Raw genomic sequence first — 21277 nt, 5'->3', positions numbered from 1 at the left:
CCCAGATGATGAATATGGACAGATAACTGTTCTGGGCCAAGGTGTTCGAAGCACCGCAGGCCGGCAGAGGTACTCTGGAAAACGAGACCCACACGCAGCTAAGCAGCGAGTTATTGGCTTTATTGAAGGTTAGTGACACACCCGCAACGGGGACTCCAAGCGTTGCTGTCACGGAGGCGGAGAACCCAGCACACTGGAGCTTTGCCTGGGATGGAGTCCAACGAAGGGGCAACCAGCGAGCCATAATAAGCAGTACACAGAAACAGCTCATGAATATATAATTAGGTACTTTCCTAAGGGGGCTTTCCGCTACCTGGCAACGGGCCATACAAGGCAGACAAAACCAGCCTAAAACCGATTAGAGTTGGTTCTCCATGTCCTACAGTGACCGGGCTGCCTCAAGAAAGCGGAAGTTCCCTAGCTAGGCCATAACAAAGTCTTCCGCAGTCCCTTACAATAACACTAGACTTTTGCTGCGTCATTTTATAGACATACACATAATATGCAACCATCCAGAAGTGGGAAAATTTAATTTCAAATCTGAGTTAAATGGAACAATAAATACTGGAAATAAAAACTGAGGAAATTTTCTGGCAGGGAGGAAGATATAAATCTGATATAAAAAACACATTTTACATAAAAAAAAAAAAAAGTAAGCCTCACAGCCAGGGTGTTCAATGTTTACAACATAAATTTAGATGATTTAACATTTAAATTATTAAAGCAAATGAACAACAACTAGAGCGCAACAGGAAGTTGGCGGTAATATCAAATACATTAAACATATACAAAATATTATTGTATTGTATCTTGTATTCCTACATATATTTATATCATTGTGTTTATCTGCATAACATACCATGTGCTATGTTCTACTCTGTTACCTGGCTACACTTCTCATTTACTTTATGTAGTTGAGAGCCATTCTGTGTAACTGAATACAGAATCTGGCCCAAGTTTTGATGAAGTAGAAATAATAATTAATTCATCTTCTAGCATCACCACACTCTCTGATTTGCGTGGAGCTAGAGACATTATTAAAACTGTGTTCAACTAGCTGTCCAATGAAAGGGAGCTCTCACACCTGTGTTTAGTGTGCTGGGTGATCAGCTGTGGGTATAAAGGTTAGACCTGTGTGAATATGGAGGAGGAAGGCTTTTCTGTCTGCCACTATTGCTGAATCAGCAGGATGCTTTCATATATCCTAGAACTAACTAAACTTACCTTCAGGTCTACATTTTCACCAGGTATAGTTCATGTTGTTTATTCTCGCACTGTTCATCTCCTAAAAATGTGAATTTTTGTTTGTGGGGGGAGGCAGAAAAGAGGTCCAAATTCTCTGCTGGTGTAAATCGATCACAACTCCACTGAAATCCAGGAAGGGAGGGATTTTCCAAGGTCCCTAACTGAATTAGGAGTCCAAGTCCCACTCCTACATCACATAAGTGCTTTAGAAAATGCCATCCATAAATTATACTATACTCAACCTAGTGACCAAAGAAGGACAATGCTAAATCAGCCTAATCTCCCCATGCCACACTGAGGAACTTTGTAGCTAAAATGGGACCTAATCCTTTTGGAAGCCTGATAGAGGAATGACCCAATTTATTTATTGCTAAGTTGTCACTAGCCCGAGTATAGCCATACTGGGGAGAAAGACATGGCTGCATTCAGATCTTACATCAGCTCAGGGTCTTTAACACCAGTGCTGCCCTCTGTGAGACAGCGGGCATCTATTCTTCTCCCTGCCTCGCTTCCAGTGCTGACCAGTAAGTCATTTCCCTCCCCCTTTTCCCTGTCCCTGACAAGAGGAAGAGGGAATCATGGAAGGCATTTGACTGTGTTCTTCCCAGGGCTACTCTAGGCGGTGCTGCAGTTTGTGCACTGTCCATTGTGCAGGGCTATGCCTCAGGCCACACTAGCCCATAGTAAGTATTGATGAAAAGATTACTACACTCTCAAGTTTTTGGATGTCAACACAATCATTGACACACAGCAAAGCCAGGCACTGAAAATATTCCCTTTGAAAAACCAACCAATGTTCTGTGCATCTGCCTTGTTATTCCCTATACACAATATAATTTTATACAGTAATTTTGATTGCCCCTCTATGCCAAAGTATTTGACAAATGTGACATTTGTTAAAAGCAATATGGGCTCTTTTTACAGCACAGCTTGAGTGTCTTCACTTACAAACTGGGTCAAATGACATCCCTCAGGTTTTATCTTTGATACAGCCAACAGGGTTTGGCCCTACATTGGCAAGACTTTAATTCTCTCTGCTGCAAGCTTCTCTAGCTTTTAAAATGGGTCTACACCACAGCTGCAGATAACAGCCATTAGAAAATACGGGTGATAAAATAGATTGAGGTGACTAATAAGCAAAGACTATTCATTCTGTATAGTGAAAATCAAAGAATGTTTCACCTGTGGATCACCAGATGGTCACACACTGTATGCCTGAGTTATAACTCAGACTGAGCAGGAGGTCGAGTTTAGAGTAATCAGATATTATGTATTTATTATGTGTATTGTGGTAGCTCCTATGAGCTCCAGTCATGGACCACTGTGCTAGGTGCTGTGCAAATATAAAACAAAAAGATAGTCCAAAGAGCATATGAGCTAATGAAATAAAGATATAAATGAATACCTACTGACAGAAAGATCAACTGCTTGGCTATATATAGGATCTTTGCGTGCACCAGAGCTGTTCAGCACTTTGTATAACAGGGATTGGGAAGTCAAAGGCAGCTTTCTGTTACCCCACTTGTAGGTCAGCAGAGTTCACTTCAGCTCCTAGTGTAATTTACAGCTCTTCTAAATCACACCAGGTTGTAATAATGGCCCCCAGATGCCATTATGTGAGCAGGTAGCAACAGAGCACGTTGGGTTGTGAGGAGGTGGCATGAGGAACATGTGTAGATTTGGCTACACCACTCTGCATAAGCAGAGCATACCCCATGCCACGGCATTCCCCTATATAAGGCCATTCTACATTCCCTTTGTACTGCCAAAGCAGTGTAAAGCAATCTGATAGGGAACTCTAGAATGCACTGACACTTCTACTCGGGTCTATTCATCAGTGCTTAATTTGTGCCAGGGCTGAGCCCCAGCACCTCTAGGCTTGGCAGTGCATAGCCCCGGCAACTCTGGGCTTGCTGCATCAGTTATGAATGTAAAAAAATTCCTTGACTCCCAGCACCGAATTGCTTGAGTCCAGAGACCTCTTTGATTACCAATTAAGCACTGCTATTCATTTACAATAGATGTGTTCCATACACACAGAATGCTACAAAACAGTCCTCAGCATCCTGCCAACCTTTATTCTAATTAAAGTGTGTTTCAGAACATTATATGGGGACTTCTCACAGGTACTGCAAAAGGTGTAAAGATTTCATTATTAAGACATTCAACACCACATTCTGCCAAAGTGCCTGGAGATTGAAACTCACTCTAATGGAAAATTCCTCAAATTTATGAAGTTAATCCAGCTCAGAGAGAGAGATTACTGCGGATGGTTCATTTCCTGAATTTAGCTGTGCAAACTGAGAGATCTTTCTATATTCTCTTCTAGAAATCTAGGCCTCCGTGGGGTTGAGCACAATGATTAGTGCATATTATGCATGACATCTTGGCTACACACGTTTATCCATTAGGATTGCTCACTGTCCACTCAGATGTTGGTCAGATAATCCTTGACCTAGAGAATCGCTGCTGATACACAAATATTTAAATAATCAGCCAGTCTGAAACTGGACATGCTTTCTCTACTGAACAAAATATATGCTGGCAAAGAGAAACTGTGACAAAAGCTAATGGAAGTTTGAGAGTGGTTTTAGAATTTTGAAGTCACATTACCTAAAAATTAGGAAGCTGACAGTAAATGCGGGACATAGGCACAATTATTTCAAAGGGTAATGAACACATAATTAGTTAAAAGGAAAGGCAATTAAAACAAAGAGTGTGAGTTTGTTTCTGGAGAAGGATGGGGATACAGAGCATGGCAGAAAATTTAAATACATCCGGAAAAATAAGGGGGTGAAATCTTGGATTTCACTCAGAGGATTGGGCTGGTTGGCCTGTTTCTTGTATTTTTCAGTATGTTTTTTTATATAGTGAAATTGTGGGCCTGATCCAAAGCTCATTGAAGATAATGGGAATCTTTCCACTTACTTCAATTGGCTTTGGATCAAGCTCCCGCAGCAAATGATTAGCAAGAAAAGAAGCTGTGAAAAGTGACCCCATTTTGCTTTGTGAAATGCTTACTATAAAACTAACTTTTCACAAGGTTTGGACAGAATGAAGCTTGGTAATAATAATTCTTGTTTACATCAAAAGTCAAGGTAATTCCAAGTACTTGAACAAGATACTAATGTGCATTAATATTTAAAGTTTGATCTAACACAAGTAACCATGGGATACATTTTCTCCTCCAAGAAAGTCAGTATTTGCCAGCAAATAAACTACCATGTGTCAAAGGACAAAATGAATAAAAGTTAAGGTGAATCTGTTGAAAGCATCTCCATTAAGAGACATCATGAGACAAGAGGTCAATGGGCTTTTCAAAGATATAATTGGTTTTCTCTTTGAGGCCCTATGTCAGCAAGTTACTTGAGCGCGTGCCTAACTCTGAGCATGAACTAGTCTCAGTGAAGTCAATGGAAAGGCTCACTGGCTTAAAGGTAGTCATGTGCTTACTATTTTAATCTGGGTCTGAGCTGTGCTACTGTAGTGTAGGTGAATGACACAAATAGGTGACCATTCCGTGTGGAAATGAAGCAATGAATGAAAATCCTGCTTTATAAACACATAAAATAGACACACACCCACTACAGACTTGAATTAATCCATTATTTCTAGAATTATTGCTTCATCTATGAGATAAACATAATATAAAGTCCTATCTCTATAACTGGAATCCTTAGCTCTGGATGCCTATGACTTTACACTACAAAAGAAAATAAAAAGGACTCTGTAAATTTTCACCTGAGTCCAAATTTTCTTAATGGTCTCCAGTAATAAAAATGGTTTGCCACTTTTGTGCAGGAGACGCAAGTCTGAGCAGTACCAAAAATGTTCATTAAAAGTAAAGTAAAAGCTTAAGAAATCAAGCCTCACCTAAATAAAAGCTTAAGAATTCAAGCAGAGACGATATGTACAACTTTTAATTAACTGTGCCAAACAAATCATCTCCCAAAGTGATATCTCCTGTGAACAAAAGATTGTTGACAGCTATTTCTCTTGATCTTGAGAGCATGAAAGAATGATATGTATTTAACAAGGCTGATAGAAAATAAAAGCTGGAAGAGGTAGCAGATGTCAACACATTAGATTTTAAACTGTGGCAGAGGTAATGTGTACCCTGCTAAATTATTCAAGGCAAGTTGTGCACTGCTATGTCATTCATTTTACCTATTTACACACTTGCACCCCTGCTTCACCATTGCTGTACTTCAGTACACCACCAGTCTAATGCCATTGAAATCATTAGTTACACAGGTGTAAAGTTTGACTAACGCTGTAGTGAATCAGACCCAAAGTTCCAAGTCCTACAGTCTTTACTGTAGCCAATGGGTCTTTTTTCCTTATTAAGGGCTGCAGAATCACAGCCTTTTGATTATAAAAATTGGTGTTGATTTAAATCTACAGCAATTAGGACAATGAGGGAGAGAATTTTTTAAACATTAGATCTGAAATTTTGTGTCCGATTTGTATGCACAATTAGCACAAGTGAATGCACAAGTCTGACAATTGCATGCACAAAGAGGTCTGACTTAAGGAATAGGCACTCTAGGCGTATGACTAGGGACTACAGAACTGGAATTATATGATTAGAATGGAATCTCTGCTTTCATTTTGGGGATGGGGGAGAAGTAATTTCTAGTCCGCAGGGATGTGATGAAAAGCTTTAAACTGTGAATCAATCATAATCAACCCAGCAACATCTGCCTGAGTCTGCAGACAGGCTGGAACAACAGTTGAGACTGGTGTGCACAATCCCATGCATTTCAATAGATTGTTAACACCAAGACCAACTGCTCTGCTTGGTCTTACCAACATCACCCAAACAGAGGACCCTGTGTGGGAGGAGGGAGCAACAGAGTCAGCACATCCATCCAAGCCCATCAACCCTAGCTGCTGAGATAAGTATGAGGGAAGAGTATCCTTGTAGTCACTTTGTGGACAGAAAGTGCCCACTTTACTATCATTACTCCAAGGGGGTTTGGGGTGATGTTGCTGGGAGAAAACTACGCAGGGACCCATGTTGTGGTGTGCCAATAGGCCTAAATTGGTTTAATCCAGCCCTATGCACAAAGTTAGCCATTTGTGTATTTGTTAGCCATTTGTGAATTTAATTATCGGAATTGCATATACAATCAGGGTAACTACATTTACCAATTAGGCCAGGAGACCAGATTTTTAAAAATAGGAGCCTAAAGGTAGGCTCAGAAATCCATATTTAGGCACCCAAATTAATAGCCTCATTTTCAAAATTCAGGTGAATATATTTAGAAGTCAAATGAGAGAGGGACTGGATTACAGTGATTTGGATAAGTATAACAGAAAGCAAGAGAAACATAGAAAAGTGGGCCAGATTCTCAAGTAACTTCGCTAAAGTCAGTCAAATTACACTTTCGAAGGTTTCATTTAGAGTTAAATTTAGCTAACTGAATGAATTGTGCCTCATGACAGCTTTGGTTTTAGTTAAAAGGTTCTACTGACTTCCATCTTAGATCCAGTTGTTTATATTATATGTTAATGATCTTTGTACCTGTTTATCCCATACAGAGTATTCATTTGTTTGCTAATAGTATTGCTATTTAATAAACTATGTTTAAAAGAAAACTTTCTTTATCTGCAGGCTGATATTAATGAGCTTCAAAATCAAATGGCACAATTAACTGCAAACAAAATAAATACCATTAAAACCAATGTTTACTATTTGGATCAAAACAAAGTTACAATATCTAACTGAACAGGGTTATTAAAATATTTAAATAAAGAATATTATAAAGCAATCACAATAAGCGATAACACAGCATTGTTCCTTGCTAATTAAAAAGCAAGGTCTCTTATTTTTACTATTTTTTCACATAACCTGGGGTGTAGGATCTATGTACAATTTGTGAAGACAAATATTTCTTTTATGCAAATATAGACAGACATCTGAATTGAGTTTTACTGAATGATAAAGCTTCAAGGCAAAATGCAATATGGTGAGGAAACTAAGTTTCCATAAAAGATAAGTTAGTAAAGTCCCCCATTTAATCATACAGAAGAACCAAACACAACCCATAAGGTCATTTGTGCAGTGACCTAATTTAATTTTTTCTAAGAAAAAAAAATTATAGTGGGGTCCATTGTTAACCAGCAACTCACTGTTCAGTACAAAATACATATGACACAAAGCACCCTGATGCATCTGGGTAAATCACAGAATCATCAAAAAGTAGGACTGGAAGGGACTTCAGTAGGTCATCTAGTCCAGTCCCCTGCACTGAGGAAGGACTAAGTATCATCTGGAGCATCTCTGACAGGTGTTTGTTTAACCGGTTCTTAAAAATGTCCAATGATGGAGATTCCACAACCTCCCTAGGTAATTTGTTCCAGTGCTTAACCACCATGACAGTTAGGCAATATTTCCTAATGTGTAGCCTAAATCTCCCTTGCTGCAATTTAAGCCCATTACTTCCTCAGTGGTTAAGGAGAATAATTCATCACCCTCCTCTTTATAACAACCGTTTATATATTTGAAGACTCGTTATCCTGTCTCCCCTCAGTCTTCCCTTCTTCAGACTAAAAAAACACACTTTTTCAAACTTTTCTCATAGGTCATGTTTTCTAGACCTTTCATCTTTTGCGGGGGCTCTCCTCTGGACTTTCTCCAATTTGTCCACATCTTTCTCAATCTGTGGTGCCCAGAACTGGCCACAATACTCCAGCTGCATCCTTAACAGTGCTAAGTGGAATAGAAGAATTATTTCTTGCTTACAACACTCCTACTAATACATCCAGGATGATGTCACTTGCTGGAGGATTCTCTGCTCCTTGAAGTCTTTAAACCATGATTTGAGAACTTCAATAGCTCAGACATAGGTGAGAGGTTTATCGCAGGAGTGGGTGGGTGAGATTCTGTGGCCTGCATTGTGCAGGAGGTCAGACTACATGATCATAATGGTCCCTTCTGACCTTAGTATCTATGAATCTGTTTGCTCTTTTTTTAAATTTTGCATTATTGACTCCTATTTAGTTTACAATACATTATAACCCTCCAAAATCTTTTTCTGAAGTACTCTTTCCTAGACAGAGATTTTCTATGTTGTATTTGTGCAATTGGTTATTCCTTCCTAAGTGTATTACTTTGCGTTTGTCCGTATTGAATTTCTGTCTATTTATTTCAGACCATTTCTTCAGTTTGTCAAGATCATTTTGAATTCTAATCCTGTCCTCCAAAGCACTTGCACCCCCTCCTAGCTTGGTATTGTCTGCAATCTTTATAAGTGTATGCTCTGTGTCATTATCCAAATCATATTGAAGATATTGGGAAGAAATGGACCCAGGATGGATCCCTGTGGGACCCTACTCAATATGCCCTTAAAGCTCGACTGTCAACCATTGATATCAGCTCTCTGAGTATGATTTTACAACCAGTTGTACACCCCTCATAATAGGTTAATTTAGGCTATATTTCCTTGGGTTTGCTTTCCTCTGAGACGGTCTTGTAAGCCTTACTAAATTCAAGATATATCACATCTACTGCTTCCCCCCTCTCCACAATGCTTGTTACCCTGCCCCACTCCTAACACCAATTTCCTCTCTTTATGTCTGCCCCAGCTCTTCCCCTATCTGGGCTTCATCAGCAAGTAGGCCTTATCAGCCATGACTCTCCTTGAGGTGCACCCTGTCACAGGGTTAGTTGGCCCTTTCCACTTGGTCAGTCCTTGTGTAGCGTAGACATCCCATCACCATACCACACAAATAACTGGTTTAAAGGCCACTGGCTGAAACTCCATTAAACGCTTAACTCAGCCTGAATAAAACCATTACTCAGCATCCCCAAATTCCTGTTGTCTTCCACTCCATTAATATTGGCTATCTATAGCATATCCTCACCCCCAATCCACTGCTCTAAACCGCAACTCCCCATCCTGGTCTTTCCCGAAGGGGAAAACTGGTCTTCATGTGAGCTCAGACTATGTACACTATATACTCTGCCCCACAGTTCAGACTATGGAGGTGTGAATAACTGTGTGAACCAAAGTGCTCTGATGTAATTCCAGCATGGGGATACGTGGGTGTGAAATAAGTTTTCTAATTCACCTTAATCTAGTCCTGTTAGAAGATGACTAATTAATGCGAACTAAGAACCTTTGTGTTTGCACACGCAACATCCCCATGGAGGAGTTACATCTCAATACTTTGCTGAGCATTTATATTCACACCCCTGTAGTCCCAACTGCAGGACAAGCTCTCAGTATTAAGGCTCATCCACACTAGTTATGTCCCCACTTTCTGTCTAGCCCCACCCTATCTTCTCATTCCAAGAGAAGATTACGAAACTGTTCCAGGGTACTTGCCCAACCTCAAAGTTGTGACAATATGTACAATACTTAGCTCCTCGGGTGTCTGTGAAGGATCAGATTACCCAAACTACAAACATTCCATCCTACAAATGAAAAATAACTAGCCAGCCTGCTCAAAGAAAAATCAATAAATATAGAAACCACGAGCAATTCCTGCAAAAGTACACCAAGGAAGCCAACTCCTGTTCCCCTCCGCCCCCCCCCCCCACACACACACACTCACTCACTCCTTTTTCAGGCAATCTGTGTAGGAAGAAAAAAATACTCCCAACTACAAATTTAGCAATCAATATTACGCAGCATAGCTAATCAAGGACCAATTCAAGTGTCCCAACCTGTTCAGTACCACCCACTCAGCTGACTGCCACCTTATTGAAAGCTGCAGCTACAGTGAGAAGATTACCTTCTATTAGCACAAGGGAGGAGGAATAATCCTCCCATGCTGTCAACAGTCATATACCAAAACTCATAGTCCGGCCAAGAGAGGTCGAAGGCTTCTTCAGTATGGTTCTGCCATGTGAAGGGGGCACAGTGAAACAAAGTCCTTACAGACCTGGGAACCTGAGCCAAGAATCCACAGTAGGAAGAAATATAATATAGCTTTCTACTGACAGGGAAAGAATCGGCTTCCACTGGTTGTTGAATTCTATAGTGAAAGTAGAAGTGTAAATGTCAAATGTAATTGTCAGAAGGATAGCCTGCCAATTTCCCCTATTTGCTAGTAAATCCTGCTGTTTTTGAAAGACATTAACAATGCAGGAGCTCCAGAGAAAATCTCACTTACCCTCTGACAGAGTGCCTACACAGCTATTATTAGATCTAATTCCATAGAATCGTAGAATCATGAAATCATAGAATATCAGGGTTGGAAGGGACCTCAGGAGGTCATCTAGTCCAACCCCCTGCTCAAAGCAGGACCAATCCCCGACTAAATCATCCCAGCCAGGGCTTTGTCAAGCCTGACCTTAAAAACTTCTAAGGAAGGAGATTCTACCACCTCCCTAGGTAACGCATTCCAGTGTTTCACCACCCTCCTAGTGAAAAAGTTTTTCCTAATATCCAACCTAAACCTCCCCCACTGCAACTTGAGACCATTACTCCTTGTCCTGTCATCTTCTATCACTGAGAATAGTCTAGAACCATCCTCTTTGGAGCCACCTCTCAGGTAGTTGAAAGCAGCTATCAAATCCCCCCTCATTCTTCTCTTTTGCAGACTAAACAATCCCAGTTCCCTCAGCCTCTCCTCATAAGTCATGTGTTCCAGACCCCTAATCATTTTTGTTGCCTTTCACTGGACTCTCTCCAATTTTTCCACATCCTTTTTGTAGTGTGGGGCCCAAAACTGGACACAGTACTCCAGATGAGGCCTCACCAATGTCGAATAGAGGGGAACGATCATGTCCCTCGATCTGCTGGCTATGCCTCTACTTATACATCCCAAAATGCCATTGGCCTTCTTGGCAACAAGGGCACGCTGTTGACTCATACCCAGCTTCTCGTCCACTGTCACCCCTAGGTCCTTTTCCGCAGAACTGCTGCCTAGCCATTCGGTCCCTAGTCTGTAGCGGTGCATTGGATTCTTCCGTCCTAAGTGCAGGACCCTGCACTTATCCTTGTTGAACCTCATCAGATTTCTTTTGGCCCAATCCTCCAATTTGTCTAGGTCCCTCTGTATCCTATCCCTACCTGCCACCGTATCTACCACTCCTCCTAGTTTAGTATCATCCGCAAATTTGCTGAGAGTGCAATCCACACCATCCTCCAGATCATTTATGAAGATATTGAACAAAACTGGCCCCAGAACCGACCCTTGGGGCACTCCTCTTGATACCGGCTGCCATCTAGACATGGAGCCATTGATCACTACCCGTTGAGCCCGACATTCTAGCCAACTTTCTACCCACCTTATAGTGCATTCATCCAGCCCATACTTCTTTAACTTGCTGACAAGAATACTGTGGGAGACCGTGTCCACCACTGATCATTATTTTTCATGATGTTTCAGGCATTATTATGAGTTCAGATACTGCCACTGATAAGACCAAACTCAGTCCTGATGTAAAGTTAAACCATTAATACAGGACTTAAGTGGGATTTAAATGGTGAAGTGAGCCTTATGTGACCCTTTGTGTGGGAGTGAATTCACTCCCAGAGAGATTCTTCCTTCCTCCAGGACATACTTAGAGTCAATATAATCTATCATCTCTTATTATCTTATCTCTACTTCCACCTCCAATCATCCCATGATGCAAGCCTCCACTGACCATAAACATTCACAATATTAATTCATTACCCTCCTTAAAACTCTCCTTCTCCATGATGCAGAGCTCCCAGTTATGGATTGGATCTAAAGGCCATTGAAGTCAATGGAAAGATTTCGTTTGGCTCATGCCCTAAATATCAATGATATTTATATTCATGAATCAAGGGCTGAGTATGAAGCTCAGAAAGAGTGACCAGGGGGGCTCATCAGTGACACTCACAGGATTTGAGCTTGTTACAACTCCATATGAAATGGTAAGAGTGGCAGATTGTTTGGGACATTTTCAGCAGGTACTGCATCCCCCTTGGTACAGCTCACCTTAACAAGGCTCCCAGCAGCTGAATTGGAACTTTTTTACAAAGACAACACACAGAAGGTAAATTGTAACATGTCAATTATTATGCAGGTTGTCAGTCTTCCTTAAGCATGAGAACATATGGTTCATTTGCCTATTTGACGCTCGCGCTAGCTGCTGTACTAAACATGTTATGTTAAGAAGTAGTGATATAAGATAAAATTAGGTTTATTGGCTTGTTCCATTATGAAGCTCTCTAAGGAGGGGGAAGGTGAAGAAAAGGCTCTTTTCTTATTGCTTTTGGTTGCACTATTGTTTTAATATCAGCAGGCTGCAAACATTTCATTGGGTCAAGTAGCTATCTGGGTGCCATTCTGCATTCTCATTAAGTTTCAGTGCAGTGGTTTCAGATGGAAAGAGCAGCAAAGGAAGAAAGGGGAACAATGAAACAAAAGTGATAGGATAAGAAAAAAAGGAGGATCTTCCCTTTTCTTTTCCTATCCCTGCTCATTCTTCTCCTATTGTCAATAAATATTTCTGTTCTACATTTGCGGGGGGAGGAATTAATGATTTAGTCATATCGTACAAAAACACTTTTTTTCTGTTTATAGGATCTCAGCAGGGTGTTAAATAGCAGCTACTAATGTTAGTCATTTTTAAATCAGCAGGTTCAGATAACTTGAATGCAAGAGTTTTAAGAGAGCTGACTGAGGAGCTCAATGTTGATTTTCAATAAGTCTTGGAGCACTGGAGAAATTCCAGAAGACTGGAAGAAGGGCAATGTTGTGCCAATATTTAAAAAAGAGTGAAGATGATGACTGCGGTAGGTATTGGCCTGTCAGTCTGGCATTGATGCCAGGCAAGATAATGGAGCAGCTGATATGTGATTCAATTAATAAAGAATTAAATGGGAGGCAATACAATTAATGCCAATCAACATGGAAAATAGATCTGTCAAAGTAACCTGCTATCTTTCTTTGAGGTAATAACGCTGATGTAATATACTTAGATTTCTTTAAGGTGTTTAACTTGGTATCCCATGACATTTTGATTAAAGAACTACAGCAATATAAAATCAACATGGCACACACGAAATGGATTACAAGCTTGCTAACTCAGAGAACTCAAAATGTAATTGTACATGGGGAATTGTAAATGGGAGTGTGTTTCTGGTGAAGTCTTGCAGGGATTGGTTCTTGGCCCTACGTTAATTAACATTTTTATCAATGATCTAGAAAAAAACATAAAATTATTACTGATAAAGTTTGCAGATGAGACAAAAATTAGAGGCGTGGTAAATGATTGATTGATACAGAGCGATCTGGATTTCTTGGTAAAATGGGTGCAAGCAAACAATATGCCCTTTAATATGGCTAAATATAAATGTGTATATCTAGGAACAAAGAATGTGATCATACTTATTGTATGGAGGACTAAAAAGATTTGGGGCATGTGGTGGATAATCAGCTGAACATGAGCTCCCAGCGCAAAACTGTGGTCAAAAGTGCTAATGTGATCTTTAGATGCATGAATAGGGGACACCTCAAATAGGAGTAGAGAGGTTATTCTACCTCTTAATTTGGCCCTGCTGCTACCATGCCAGAACTCTGTGCAGTTCTGGTGACCACAATTTAAGATAGGTGTTGAAAAATTGGAGGAATTTTAGAGAAGGGTAATGAGAATGATTAAATAATTAGAAAACATCTTGAGGATGAAAGAGAAGTTAAGGGGTGATTTGATTACAGTCTACAAGTATCTACATGGCGAATAAATATTTTATAATGAGTTTGTCAGTCTAGCAGGGAAGTATAACAAAATCCAATGGCTGGAAGTTGGAACGAAACAAATTCAGTCTGAAAATAAAGTATACATTTTTGACAGTTAGGGAAATTAACCATTGGAACTATTTACCAGGTTCATGGTGGATTCTCCATCATTGGCAATTTTTAAAACAAGATTGGATGTTTTTCTAAAAGATAAACTCTAGAAATTTTTTGGGGAAGTTTTAAGGCCTGTGTTATAGAGGAAATCAGACTAGATGATCACAATGGTTCCTTCTGGCCTTGGGATTTATGAATCTCTCTTCTCTCTCATCATCTTCACCCATTTGTGAACATAAGAATGACAATAGTTGGTGAGACCCAATGGTCCATCTAGCTCAGTATCCTGTCTTCTGACAGTGGCCAATGCCAGGTGCTTCAGAGGGAATGAACAGAACAGGCAATCGTTGAGTGATCCATCCCTTGTCATCCACTCCCAGCTTGTGGCAGACAGAATCTAGGGACACTCAGAGCGTGGGGCTGCATCCCTGACCATCTTGGCTAATAGCCATTGACAGACCCATCCTCCAGGAACTTATCTAATTCTTTTTTGAACCCTATTATATTTTTGGCCTTAGCCTTGCCTGGAGTCTTTCTGTCTCCCTCCATGCCAGCACTCCAGGCAGAGCTAGTGCTCCTTCTACTTTGCAATCCTCTCTCTTATCTTAAGGGAAAGAGAGACTGATACAGAAAGAACAATGACTGAACCTAGAGACAAATCTTGGAATAATCTGAGCAATTTCCCAACTTTCTTATGAAAGGACAACTTTTCAGACAACGTTTTTTGTCACAGTCTTTGGATTTGGGTGTCAGTGTCTTTGGGTTCCCACATTCCTTGCTGTTAGACCAAAGGCCCTATTTCTGGAAACACTTCTGCAAATACTTAGTTTTTCATTTGTGAGCAGACCCACTGAGTTCAATGACACCATTCAGAGGTGCAAAGTTAAGCGTGTGGAGAAGTATTTGTAGAATTGAGGCTAAAATTGTACATAATTCACAACAAACAGGATAACAATAGAGTCATTAACAGATAAATATATTATCAAGGTCTATAAATCCCCTCTTCTTACATATTTTTGCCACAAAACATCACTTGCCATCCTTCCATATAAAGAGAGAAGTCACTGTGCTCATACAGTGAAATATAGTTTTACAACTCAAATACTCATTACTGTTATCAGCATTCCCTTGAAAGAGACGTAATTATGATGTTGTCAGTTTAGCAGAGTATGTTAAATGTTTAGTGCTTTCTGCTAGAAGTAAAATCAAGGTGATTCTGTCCAGCAATCTGAGATTTTGCATGCATTTTCATATCTCAATAGATGGTTTCAGAACGAGCAAGACATGGGCACTGGAAATAGGCAGGCAAATCTATGTATTTGATTTCTGTCAGTTCACTTGTTAGCTAAGAATAGAACTGAAGTGATTAATCAAATTTAACAGATGCGGAATCAGTTCCATTGGTTCCCTAAATCAAATTAGAATGTCATGAAGAGATAAGCTTAATCTGTATTCATGTTGATTTACAGTGATGCTGCCTAAGATATCTAAAACTGTTCTGACTGCTAATGCCAATACTTCAACTGCTCTCTTTAAAAACTAGAAGGGGAAATGAACTTTCTTCTTTACAAGTATACACACTGATAAGATACTGGGTTAAAGGGAAGTATCAAAGCTATGAAAAATTACTACTGAAGGAGGAGCAAGGATAAAGGAGAACACACTGAAACCAGGCCCCAAAATTGAAACTACACAAACCCAAACTATTTTGTAGGTGCACATATGTTCATTAAACATTTTGTTAGAAAAACCCAAAGCCAGAAGTGCTGAAATATAGTGAGAATGGTTGTTCCCATGTAAAACTGTAAAGTCAGCACAGAAGGTCCCATCCCACCCCACTGGTAGCAGAGGGTGCAAGAGGCAGTGTGGTCTATTGGCTGGGCTACTAAACTAGGTGTCAGGAGCCCTGGGGGGTCTATTTCTTTCTGCCACTGCTCTCATGTGTGACCTTCAGCACATCACTTTGCCTTTTCTTTGCTCCTCAAACCCTTTGTTAGATATTTCAACATTCATTTTCATCACAAATCAAAGCAAAACACTGATATTTTGAATTATTTTTGTGGAACAGACATTTCAAAAAGGAAATGTTGAAATGGTTTGTTTCACCATTTTCAATCAAAATGAAATATTGTGACATTTTGACATTCTGAAATCAAAACATTTCATTTCCGTTTGTTGAACTGACCTGAAATGCCTCATTTCAAGTCAGTTCAATAATAATCTGCATTTTCCCATTGTGGTGCATTGCCTCTTGGGAGCTGTAGTTTAAGAGCCTGAAGCCCCTAATCTCCCCTGAAGGCCAGATACCCTGGCCAGATTACATCTTGCATGATGCATCTGAAATCATGTGATTCCCATGATGTACCATGCAGCTTGGTCAGAAGGGAGTCTGCATTGCATTATATGAGATGTAATCCTCCAGGGAGCATAGTAGCCATTGGTGAACAGGAGAGAATGGGGGCCTGACCTACAAGAGACATAAAGCAATGTGCTGATAGGGAACTGCACTTTAATGTTTTCTTTAACTGATTCAAAACTAAATATTTTGAGTCAGTTAAACAAAATGAAATATTACACTTTGGGTCAATTCAACCAGAAACAAAACATTTTTTTTCTCCACACACACACACACAAAAGATATGTTTTTGGCAAAACTGAAATGTTTTGATTTTGTGGAAACTGCATTTTCCCTTGGCATATATGTTCACTGAAAATTCCTGACCAGCTCTTCTGTCTTGTCTATTTAGAGTGTCTCTTGCTCAGTGTCTGTACAGTGCCTGGCACAATTGGCTCTGATTTTGGTTAGAGCCTATAGGTACTATTGTAATACATATAAATAAAGCCTTTAGGGGCTGAGGGCTGGCCCAACATCAGTCTGGTTGAGGACACCTGGTTGAGGTGTTCCCTGAGTTGTGTAACACGCAATACTTCTGTGCTGTAGGACTGGACCTAATACTTGTAGGGTCAGGGTTAAATTACGTTAGCAAACATGCAGGTGGTTTACACTGTTGCTGACTATCTTGTATCTGTTCTATGAACAGTGAATTTCAGCTCTGAGGTCTCTCAACACAGCATCTTCCATGAGCACTAAATTCATTAGAAAACCTTTGCCTTAAAATGGAAATTTATGATCCCTTTCTTCCTCCTCCATGGTATCTATGTTTGGTATTTTTTTCTAGCTAAAAAAACACCCCCAACCACAGTATCTTTTCCCTCTTCCTCAAATAGCAAAAAACAACACCCCCCTTCCAAAGAAACCTCCAAACCATCCAAAGCATCAATAGCAAACAAAAACCTAAGGAGACATGTCTACTCATCAGATGTTATAAATATTTTAACTTTTGACATGCTGGGCCTGACCGGGGTCTGAGTCACATCACTGTAAATAAGGACGAATTGCATCAAGACCAAATGTATTATTTTAGCATAAAAATGGTGTAAATGGTGTAAATAAGAACGAGGCCCTTCTACTCTCACAATATTGTGCAAGCTAGATCTTTCCAGACACAAGGAATTGATAAAATCTGTACATCAGAACACAGAGCCCTGGAAGAACCCTCCTGCTTAGAAGGCTGGTGGCATAGTTCAAATGAAATACCTTGCTATAAACAGATTGAAATCCTTTACTTAATGAAACCTTCTGGGTCACTACACACCATGTTGGAAATGGGAAGATCTCTCTGAGTTTAAGACTCCAAAGGTCAGCTGTAAGATTTTAGCAATTACTGGATAATCTTTATTAGGCAGCAATAAAAGTCTGCAATGACAACATCTGTTCAGTTGTCTAAGTTTTCTTTAGATAGGTTATTAAAAGCCAGCATCTAATTCTTCTTTTAAAGGATTTCCTCATATTCCTCCTCTGATAAATGGCAATAATGTGCATGGTAAATACTGAAAACCTTATATAAAATAATGGTGAAAGTCCATCAAGTATTGGAGCTTCGATTTTGGATAGATAATGTCCCTCATGTCTGTAGTGATGGAACTGGAATAAAATTTTAGCTTACGAGTCAGACTGGGAACAGATATTGTAAAATAATGCTTCCCTTTGTAGATTGCTAGACCGATATTTTGTCCAGTTGCATTGTTTCCTAAAAAAATAAAATATCATAAACAAATCTGGAGTTTTAAAATTATGAATAGTTTTATTACTGATTATTAATGCATTGAAACAGCTGTACAATTAATATAATCCTTCCTCTTGCCTTATTAAATGCTTTCTATGCTTTACCTCAGCAGGCTTCCTGTCAGAGGGGAGGTGATTTGCACATGTATGTATAAAGAAAAGGAGTACTTGTGGCACCTTAGAGACTAACCAATTTATTTGAGCATAAGTTTTCGTGAGCTACAGCTCACTTAGAACTTTAGATCTAAAGTGATGCAAGTATGCATCCGATGAAGTGAGCTGTAGCTCACGAAAACTTATGCTCAAATAAATTGGCTAGTCTCTAAGGTGCCACAAGTACTCCTTTTCTTTTTGCAAATACAGACTAACACGGCTGTTACTCTGAAACCTGACATGTATGTATGTGTTTACAGCATTTTGGGATCCCTTACCCTTGTATTCAGGAAACAGCATCTCTCACAGATGACCAACTGGGATAAGATTCCCATCTACCAACTTGTTTTAGCTGAAAATAACTTGTAATATATAGCAAAGTTTTCATTAGGTCCTGATCCTGCACCCTTGAGGTCAATGGCAAAGCTCCTAATGACTTGTGCAGGATCAAAGTCTAGAGTTCAAAACTTGCTTTATCTGAGGTACAAATCACTCTTTCCCCCCCATTTCCTCATTATTCACAGTTTGAGCAAACATCTATAATCAAGGTTTGAAAATACTCTTATAGACAGAACAAGAAGGTGGGTCTCAGTTGATTAGTCAGTTCTGCCTAATAATCTCTTTGTTTTTATATGTAGGAGATAAAATAAATAAGAGGTAACATTTTCAGATCATGTGATATTAAAAAAGGAGTAACTGGACATGATAATACTATGCATAGCCATCAGAAATAGATCAAATCATGAGCAAGCACACAATGAGGGGAAAATGAGTGTCTTTTCTCCTTTAAGGCAAAATATTCTCCAAAGGTTTGGTAGCCCCATCTCCTTAACAAAGTATTTAATTTGTCTAGATCATCCTAAAGGAGCTATGTGGTTTGACTTATTTAGCAACTTGTCCATCATCACATTCCTGTCAGAACTGTGAATGATATTTTTTCTCAGATAATATGATGACCAGCTTTTCAGAAAGGTTAGAAAAGGGGTCCGTGGAGATTATAAATGCTGCACAATAAAATAGGGAAAGAAACTCAGGTAACCTTTAGTTAAAGTAGGTCAGATTTTTGTGTCCTGCTAGTATTAAAATATACATATAAAAAGCTAGAGGGGATGTTTCCCCCCTTTTTTTATAAGTAAAGATACATATGATTTTGCTAGGTGAGAAAAAAAAAAAAAAACCCTGACAAGTCCTTACTTCATTTTCTGTATGCTACCTCACATGCTATGGTACTTCTGGAAGAGTTCTACTACAGAGAACTATCTCTATCATCTTTGAAATTGTGGCAACAGCTACTTTATCATTTAACAATCAAGAGAAGGAGCAATTTACAAGCGATTGTTGGTTACTATGTTACCTTATGTCCAAATGATACGCTTTAACTGCATGCGAGGAATGGGGGGGCTGGTGAATTCAAACACCCAACTATTGCCTTTTTAATGGAAATTATACTTCTTTGGCTTATTTTAGTGAAAGTGCCTGGAGCTGTTCAGGATGGATGCCCATAAATGCAAGATTATTATAATTATTATTAATAATTTAACATTATCAGGGAACATATAAGTCTAAGTAAATATTATGGCTGTGTGCATGTATGTTTAATTTTATATATCTATATCTATATCATTATTAACATTATATATATTGTGTATATAAATAGTTAATAATGATATAGATATAGATATATAAAATTAAACATACATGCACACAGCCATAATATTTACTTGGACTTATATATATAACATGCTCATGCACATGCAAATCAGATGGGACCCTCGTTGCCAGTGCAGACCTTGGTGCTATAAAGTTTAGGCTGTCTTTATCTCCTTATTACTGTACATAAGGAAGCCCAATCATTCTCTCTGCATATTATAGAAGTAGCATTTTGGCCAGGGACTTAGTTACTTTTAGATTATACACTATGTTCAACCATCTGAAAGATCTGGCTAAACACTAATTAAAACGGTACTATAGTAAGTAATAGCTGAATGTTTTCCCCATAATTTAAAGATTGCTTCTTTGCTATTGTCTCAGAGGAAAAATAATTAGGAACTTCTGTTGTATAATAGCATCTTATATTACAGTCTCTGGGCCATGTTCTCTACTGACTTTATCTTGTGTAATGATTTGCATCTGTGCAAAGTAGATGCAAAGTGCTCTCTTTTTGATTTGGTGGTGTTTTACACTCACTTTGTACAGGTGTAAATGAGTACACAAAGTGCAAACAAATGGAGAATCAGGCCCTCTGTTCCTATATTTAATGCCATTATGCACAATTGCAATATTGAACATGGAGACACATCTCCACATTGTACATTTGGTTGGTGTAATGCCAATGAATTATAATTTAAGAGTGTTATGGAAATTTAAGTATAGATAACAGGATTTATTAACCCTGAAATAGATAGATAGATGTTTCCCTGTATGGGTGATTGAAAATCTTAGGTAGATCTCTCCTTAAAATCTTAGGGTATGTCTACACTGCAGCTGGGAGGTATGATTCCCAGAGCAGGTAGTCAGACTTATGCTAAACCTGCTCAAGCTAGTGTGCTAAAAATAGCAGTTTAGCTGTTGCAGCACAGGCTGGTCATCCATGCTAGGACCCAGGGTGTCAGGCAGGCATGAACATGGGTGGCTCAAGGTAAAGAAAGGAGTTTGTGGTGGAGGACTCCTGCAGAAGGGCCAGCACATGGCAAGTGACTCTACTGCTTTGCTGATCCATTGGCAAAATCTCCTTGCTTAAGTATTAAAGGCACAGACAGTGAATGATGTAGCCATGGGTCACAGTACAGCCTATCCAGCTACTGTGCAGTTGATCTGGAGCCACGAGGTAGATTTCATCCACTCAAAGCTCCACTGATCTCCCTACCATGCAGCTGATTCAATCAGGCTTTGCATGGGGTAAGAAGAGATGGCCCAGAGAATATTGCAATGCTATAGCTGTTCAAGAAAGCAAAGCATGTGTCCCACAGACAGAAT

General features: G+C 39.4%; 1 protein-coding gene across 3 annotated transcripts in view; it reads right to left on the bottom strand.

Moving 5' to 3' along the window:
* Positions 1-21277, bottom strand: part of CNTN6 (contactin 6) — a 218315-nt gene that overhangs the window by 37071 nt on the left and 159967 nt on the right. The gene's annotated exons all lie outside the window — the stretch shown is intronic.

The sequence above is a fragment of the Natator depressus genome, chromosome 7 (assembly GCF_965152275.1).
Source record: "Natator depressus isolate rNatDep1 chromosome 7, rNatDep2.hap1, whole genome shotgun sequence".
NCBI lineage: Eukaryota > Metazoa > Chordata > Testudines > Cheloniidae > Natator > Natator depressus.
This window is presented reverse-complemented; position numbering and strand designations above follow the sequence as displayed.